The following is a 9,175-nucleotide window of genomic DNA, read 5'->3' as shown; positions in this document are numbered from 1 at the left end:
TGTACTTTCGGGAAGGACTTCATTACCTAATAGTGTTCAAACACGATAACTTCTAACAAGATAAGTAGAAAGGTAATGTATATGTCAAGTAATGTCACCTCATAGTCAATAGGTATACCTTATTATAAGGGATCCATCCACACCTTTTGCCGGTAGTGTCTAAAGTGGAATTAAATTTAATCAAATAACTAAATTTAATATATATATATATATATATATATATATATATATATATATATATATATATATATATATATATATATATATATATATATATATATATATAGAGAGAGAGAGAGAGATGTAGGTTCATGTGTTTCCGACGTCTATTGTGTGCTAGAATGGACCAATAACAATTTAGTAAAAAATAAATTATTATTTAATTAAATAAAGATAGATTTTAAATGATATCCATAATTATAATTCTTTTTTATAGAAACTAATTAAATTCATCAATAATGTCAGTTATAATACTATTTCAGAATGAATTCACATCTAGGATTTTATGTATGGTTCATGTTTTGTTTCACGAGTCCCTCTCTCAAAATATAATAAAGTTGCGTGGAACATTGAGATTGAGAGTGTATTCTAGGAGACTAGGAGACTGGGAGTTTATTCTTGCAGAATAAGAGTGTATTCTAAAATAATGACAATGTATTTTAGTAGAATACACTATCGTTCTCCATGTTCGAGACAACTTTGTTGTATTTTAAGTGACCTAGTCCTGAAACAAAACACGAATCCATACATGAAAACCTAGATGACAATTCATTCTGAAATAATACTATTGTTGACATTAAAGTCGAATTTAATTAGTTTTCATAATAAAATAAGTAAAATCATGGATATCTTTTAATATAAATACAATTATAAAAATTATTTAATATCTATCATTATTTAATGAAATAATAATTTAATTTTTACTAAATTCTTATTAGTCAATTTTAACACGTAATATATGTAAGGAACATATAAACCTAGCCATATATATATATATATATATATATATATATATATATATATATATATATATATATATATATATCTGTGTGTGTAACATCCCAAAATTCAAGGCCAAAAATTTCATTTTTAATATAAGAAAACCTTTAATAACGTTGTTCTAGACATTGAAAACATTTCATTTAAAACCAATATCATAATCAAATCCCAAAGATCACAAAATATGGAATAATATGGGTGAATGCTATGCGATCGTCTCGAGCTCCTTTTACTTGAAACTGAAGATACCTGAAACCAAAACTGTAAACTGTAAGCACGAAGCTTAGTGAGTTCCCGAAATACCACATACCATACATATCAACTGGGCCATACATGCCATACATACAGTGAGCCATACATAACAAACATATCCATAATCAAGTAAGGTGCTATGTTCCAAACATAGTCTTGCTGTTATGCCACAGGCCGCATGTGGTCTTTCTTGTCAAGCCTAGGGCCACTTCCTGGGTCTTACAGACAAGTGCCAAGGGCCACCCCCTGGTCTGCCATGAAAGCATCACAAAGACAACTAGCATACATACTACTCTACTTGACTAATAAACATACTGTGTGCCAGGAGCCACCTCTTGGTCTTTCATTCATAATAGTATACAGTGTGCCAGGATCCACCTCTTGGTCTTTCATACATAGTGCCTAGGGCTAACCCCCAGGTCTTCCTACTATACATAATATCATGCAGTGTGCCAGGAGCTGCCTCCTGCCTCCTGGTCTTTCATACATAATGCCTAGGCTAACCCCCGGGTCTTCCTACTATACATAAACTAAATGGGGTGACATTGTGGCCACAGACTCATACAACCAGTGAGGAGACTCACCTCGCACTGCTAAAGACTAGTTGAACACTTCTGGCTGCTAACCGTCAGCTCCTAAATTGTTGATCCTTCGACTCCCCGAACTATCAATAGCCAAAATAACACTTAGACTACAATACCCTCAAAAGTCAAACTAGGTCAAACTTTGTCAAATTCAACATCCATTTGACTTGACTCGCCAATTTGGTCCACCATCTCGTGGAGTCCCTATTCTTTTAAAATGATACAACCCCCCCCCCCCCCCCCGCGCGCGCGCGCGCGCGAATCTACTCGACGAGTTCACCATCAACCATAACATCATGACCATTTTCAACCGACTCGTCGAGTTCATCCTTGAACTCGTCGAGTTCATCTTTATCATATGAATGAGTCCAGACTATGACTCGCCAAGTTCTATGAACAACTCGTCAAGTCCGTCTTCATAGGTTGGGATATTGCCTTGGACTCGTCAAGTTCATCCTTGAACCCGTCCAGTACGATGATCTTCAAGTCCATAATGAACCCAACTGGCTGAGTCCTTAACACACACCCACTATTGAAGGGTTTGGGCGAGAAAACGGCTTGAATCTTCAAGTCCTAAGAGCAACTCGTCGAGTCCTCCTATGTCCAAATCTATTCAGACTATTTCAGCTAGGCACAAAGCATCCAGGACCCAGATCTAACCATCTAGGGTCGAAATAATACGTAAAGCCCCTGCCTTTACATCCATATATGGACCTTTGTGCTCAAAAGTCCATAACAACCTCTCTAACCTTGCACGGGGAGTTCTTATGGCATAAAGCTTGCACCTTTATGCCCCAACCACTCTTAGGGACCCCAGATCTGAAAGGATCTGTTCTTGGGACATCCTTGTCCCATAGATCAAGCTCTATGGACCAAAATTCTCATAAAGTGGACGTAAATAGATCTAAGAAGCTATAAGTCAAGATGAAGACTTGATTACCAGAAAATGATGCAAATCAGATGGTGTTGCGGGATCTGCAAGTTCCTCCTTCTTCTTCTTCTAGCCTCCAAGAACACCAAAATACTCAAGAATGGCTCACACACTCACTAAATGATCTAGGGTTTCGGGTTAAGTTCTGGAAAATGGGGGTTGGGAATGGAACCAGGAGGAGGAGAATAAGATGCTTAAATAGGATGCCAAGTCCCGAATTTAGGGTTTCCCAAAACCTAACCAGCTCCCCGAGTCAGTCCTCCAACTCGTCGAGTAGGTCACTTAACCCGCGACCCGGAACGTGCTCCAATTCGTCGAGTCACTCCACCTACTCGATGAGTTGCCTTCTGATTTTTGAGGTCTTCCTTCCCTTTCTAGGTATTCTGAATTCGGGATGTTACAGCTCTCCCCACTTAAACTAGACTTCGTCCTCGAAGTCCGCTACGACCCACTACTCCGTAACCTCTCATGACATTCCTAGTCGCCGCATTCCTTACCTGATCAGTCCAATCCTCGAAGGACCGCTTTCGTTGGCCTTCCGTCCATTCTTCCTGAGCGAAATGCTATACCTCGAAGGTATCTTTATGAGAACCACCAAATCACTACAAACCTTTAGTACATCTCCCTTACCCAATCGACAATCCTGCTGGTGCTCTCCAAGTACTTACGCTGGACATCCAAGGGGTTCACCCCTTTTTCCAGCGCGGTTACATGCCTTCTCAAGCCAATTTCCATAAGCAATAACCTTCTCTATCTCTGAGTAGAACCAACCATGTGCTATACTAAATCTCCAGTCACTCCCAGTGCTGGTTCCTTCATTGTCAACTACTTAATGCTTCCTCTGATCACGCCTCAATGTTGAACGCCCAACCCAGCAGATGGATCAGATAATTCTTCGAGTAAAATATTCTTTCCTGCAACGGTTAGACTCAAACGAGAGTTGCGCAACATAATCAAATCCTTCCCTCTGAGATTATTTAACCCTACTGTGAGAGGCGTCGCAACACTCGATCAACTAACTGTTGTTGGATAAGGTGTCTAAGTCCATAACTATTTCTGGTATGTACTTGACCCGACCCGGCATTGTCCATTTGGGTTGCATGGCACCATGCAATCGGATAAACTAAAATGAGAGAAATAACACTTATGGTTTATTAATATATTATAAGTTCTAATATATTAATAATATTATTTAATTAGTTTGATCAAGAATTAATTAAGTGATCAAAAGATAACTAATTAAATATATAGGTTGATTATGTAAATCATCCATAACTTGTATAGTGGGCTACGAGGCTCCATGGATTATCAAGTTGGGTTAAACCCATAGGATGCTTCATGGATACTCCATGGGAGTTACAAACCCATGGGTCATGGAAATGAAGAGCCATGACACATTAGGGTTTACATGGTGTAACCCTAGATGTGTCACACTATATAAAGACCATCTCATCCACCAAAATCGGTTACACTAAGAAACAAGAGGGCTAGAGCCGATTTTGCAAGTGTAAGATTCTCTCAAAGTTTACTCCTTTGCATTTGGTCTTGTGTGAAGCATTTGAGGCATCACACTTGGGGTGCCAGGCTCACAAGGTTTCAAGGATGATAATAAAAAACAAGGTAAGTTATTCTATCTTTCACTCAAGTTAAAAAAATGTTCCCCATGTATGCTAGATAGGAATATAACCTTGGAATTCAACTTTGCATGATAATTAGACAAACATAGATCCAAGGTTATTAGGGTTGGATGTACATTGAGGAAGTGTTAGAATGCTCAAAACGCATCATTGGTATAAGAGCCTAGGCTTGTTTGTTGATTTTTTGTGCATACTGCTTGAAAAAATCGTTTTTCTGTTTTCTGCTCATATGAACTCGCCGAGTCCATGGGGGGACTCAATGAGTCCATGAACAAATGCAAGCTACTCGTCGAGTATATTCTTGCACTTGACGAGTAGAGGCTGCAGTTTTCAGAATTTCGACATTTGTTGTTGGAAATGGACTAGAAACATTACCCTAAACTGTTTTGGTGTTTTAAAACTTGTTTTAGATGGTGTAATGTTTATGCTAATCCATTTACAATGGCAATTATCAAAATTACAAGTTTTTAAGTGTAATTTTTGATTCTTGAAAGTGTTCATATTCATGTTCTCGAACTTATGAAGATTAGATGATCATAGGAATTGCTTGAAACCTTCTGGTAGTTTAATTCATGATCATAATGTGTTTTAATGGAGTCCATAACTTGTCCTCAAGTTATGGAAAACCAAAAGTCACACTTTTATTAAAGCCATTAAAAGAACACAGGAGTTATAAAAAATGAAGAGTCTTCATTTTTATTACTCAATTAATTCATAATGTGACAACCCGATATTTCGAGTCAATGTAATGTAAAACCGACCAAATTTAGGTCAAAATGTAACCTTCCTAAAATCTTGTTCGGATTAAATAAAGTAGTAAGAATCATATCAAGGTTTGCGTACATAAAAAGAACGTCCAAATCTGACTTCGGATGAGGAAGTTATGAATTTTTGAAGAAATTCCTTAATCACGTCATTTTAATAAATAAATAATAAAAATAATTTCGGAATTTGCCAATGGAATCTAAACGAAAGTTGTAGATCATGGTCTCACCTTCGCGTGGATATAAAGAACGTCAAAAACGGAGTTCGTATGAGTGAGATATGAATTTTTGAAGTTTATTTATAATAAATACAAATTTAATTATAAATTCCCGGTAATATCCGAAGGGGAGTCATCGGATTGGACCGAAGTACGCCCCGCGTACTGAGATCGAGGGTCTCGGATCGTCCACGTCGCACTATCCGAAGAAATCTAACCCGTCCGACCCGCTGTCCCGTCCGACCCGCCGTCCCATCCGACCCGCGTACCCAACAACTCGTCCCATCCGAACCGAGGCAGTCGAGGCTTCGGTCATGCATGACGTACGCGTACGCGCTGCGTACGAGCGTACGCCCCGCGTTCGGAGGCGGTTCAGCCTTCCTATAAATAGGATGCGAGGCTTTCCGAAAATGTTGCTCATTTCTCTCCTCTCTCTCACAACCTTGCCTCGTTTTCCGTGCCCATTATAACCCGAAGCTCTGGTCTTTTTGCTCAAGTCCCGAGGGTCGATTTTACTCCCGAGATTCCCGAGAATCCCGAGAAAAATCCGTTTTCCGAGACGAAACTCTGCCCGGTTTTCCATCTCGCTTTCTTCGATCAATCAAGTGAGTTTCATACCCCTTAATCAACCTTTTAAATATTCTAAATGCTTTTATATGCTTTCAAAGGGGGGGAATACAAGTTAAATACTTATAGTTATTGTTTCAATAACATGTGATTGCATTAATCACATGTGATTAATAACTAGGGAAACCAGTGATTTTACCACTATTCAAACTATCTATCAAACTGTTTTACTTCTAAATGTTTTCCAAACCCATTTACTTTTCGAATTTACACTGCAACTGTGATTTAAACAAATGTTCCTTATACTTAATCTATTTTAATCAAATCTACGCCTTCAAATGGTTTTATAGATTGACATCAAGTCAATCTTTCTATAAAAATAATACTTATGTTTCAAATGCCTTATAAATACTTATTTCTGCTTTTATATTATAAAATTGCATGCCCGTATATGTGTAGTTATATAAGTAATGTTTAAAAGACTTAGGAAGGCTATCCACCTTGTTTCCTTTTCCTCGATTTGGATGTGGTCTGATAGGATTTTGGGTGACCATCCGAAGGTCGTTTTCATATTAATTATATATCAAATATACATATATAGACATAAAAGTACTTCCATAATCATACGTACTAACGCACTGTTAACAAGTTACCATCGGGGTAACGCAGAACCACACTATTACAACTGCTAGATCAATGATTCAGTTCATTCATGAGTCTATACTAGGAAGAGAATATATACAACTATACTAGAACAAGAAACATTTCATCACATATGCAAGAATACGATAACAAATGTGATCCACTGTATCGGAGCATGCCTTAAATGTCATGGCCCGAGTTGTAGCCAGAATTCTCTTGGAGGGAGAGCGTTGAGTTTGCGTATAGATCTATACTGGATTGACTATCCTACACCTTGCTGCTAGCTACAGCCGGACCTGCAGGTCTGCGGGTGCCAAACGTCATTCCGTTATTACGACCGTTCTTTATGTCGTTGTTATCAGTCGATAGTATGGTGCAATTATCACATTATACCTTAATATAAATCCGGTTTAAGGTAGTAGTAATTAGTACAACAGTAGTTCTTATTAAACAAAGCTACAGTACTACAATGATTTACCCATTACATATTTTGGTGATAATCTCACTTAAGCATGAATGTACAAACTATATTTTAACAAATGATAGTTATACTTGGGTAATTACACACTTTTACAACAGACGAGTTTACAAAACAGTTTAGCCTTGGTAGAAGGGTACTTTTATAGAAAATATAGGATTTTCTGAGAGATTCAAACTTTTACAAACTTATACATTGAGACAGGTTCAAACGTTTTTGACAACGAAAATTGACACTAAAATACTTATGAACTCACCAGCTTAATGCTGATAAACTCTTTCAAAATAACTTGTATTCTCAGGTCATCAGTAGACAGGTACCGATGCCAGCTTTTGAGATGATGGAGCGTACTCAAGACTCATCATTTTATTATTTTGATTTACGTTATATTTTTGGTGTCTAAAATTGTACAGAACACGCATGTATTAAAATTATATATTTAATGCAATGGATGATGTTGTTTGCCTATTTACATTTACTGTGTTATGATTACCTTACATGACGTCCTCCGCCCCAGAACGTTTCCGCCGTTCTTGGTTTTGGGGTGTGACAGATTGGTATCAGAGCATTGTTTATAGTGAATTGAGTATATCAACCCATAAAAGATATACTAAACTATAAACCCATTAGGGATTAAACTCTGACCAAGAGTCTATACTTTAAATAATACAATATTTAACTAAGTATACTAGTCTGCATTCATACTAAAATAAGTGTCATAATGACAAGAACAAAAGTATTACGATTGTTGAATATCACAAGTGAGCTCGGGGATGTATGGTCAGTCCTGGGAATGGCATAGCCTGATCAACTATGCTGATCCTAAGAGTGATTAGCACATGCCTTAGAATGGTTGTGATAGGTTAACAAGTCTAAAAACTTACCAACAATACCACAAGAAGATCAATAGAACTTAAACTTAAAATACTATAGGAGTATTTTGCGCTACTAGTTACACGTATACTATATTCTTATACCTCTATTCTCGCGTAGATCTTGATGGCTAGATATCCATCATGGCGACCCGTACTTTCCCAATGATGGCAATGCCGGGTGGATTGATGAAGAGCCCGAAGTTGATCATCCAATCCCTTTGGATGATCACCTTGCAGAAGGCTTTTCAGATGGATCCGACTCCGAGCCTAAAGTCAACAACCTGAACCGCTAGAGTAATGATCAGGGTCAACCCTTACAATACTTTGGGGACCGAACCTTTTACAACGTCAGCGATGGTGGCTCTACTGACCGGGCTCTGCCTATCATTATCCGCAGAATAGCTCGTATTGTCGAGCAAGGTGGAGCAGCCGTCGACCGGGTCATAGAGATTGATGCCGACTCAGGTGTCAACACAGTCCGCATCCGCCGTCTTGAAGAAGACATGGAACTGACCCGGAGGACAAATAAAACCCTGCAGTAGCAGTTGGCTGCCTCACGAGCTGAAATATTGGAACTTCGAGCTCGTCAGAGGACTTAGGATCGACCCATTCAAGAGGTGTCTCGTCAAGTGTCCGACCGCAGTACTCGCCGGGATTTTTCCCATCGCCGTTGGTTGATGTCTAGTACATCTCCGTCTTTTAATTAAAGGATAGCCTTTAACATCTGTGCTCCAAGTAGCACTTGTGTGTAAAATGTTTCTAACTTTCCTTACTGAAAATTTGAAATCTAAGAACTGTCAAACTTTTCTATATGGTATGATGTATGACCTACTATTAGGTCGATTTTCCCTGAACTTATTACATCAGTAATGCCAGTATTTTTGAGATCTATCTATCTGGGAAAAATCTATACACTTATGCTTTCCTTCTAATATTTCTTATTGTGGTTTCAAGCACTCTTTCAACTGTTGGACTATGTTTAGTTAGTCCATGTGTCACTCTCACGTTGATTACAAATTGATTCTTACCATCTTTCTTATCTTTATAAACTTATAGCTGAAGGATGCCTCCTCGCAAGTCTCCCAGGAATAGGAATAATCCTGCACCTCCACCACCTCCTCCGCCTCCGGTCATCGATACCGTAGCCCTGAATGCTGTCGTAGCTGCAGCAGTGGCAACTGCCATGGCTCAGTATCACTCTTCTGATGCCAGCAGAGGTGGAACCCCC

Source organism: Lactuca serriola, chromosome 8 (genome assembly GCF_051521515.1).
Source record: "Lactuca serriola cultivar US96UC23 chromosome 8, Lser_US96UC23_V15, whole genome shotgun sequence".
In the NCBI taxonomy this organism is placed as follows: Eukaryota; Viridiplantae; Streptophyta; class Magnoliopsida; order Asterales; family Asteraceae; genus Lactuca; species Lactuca serriola.
This window is presented reverse-complemented; position numbering follows the sequence as displayed.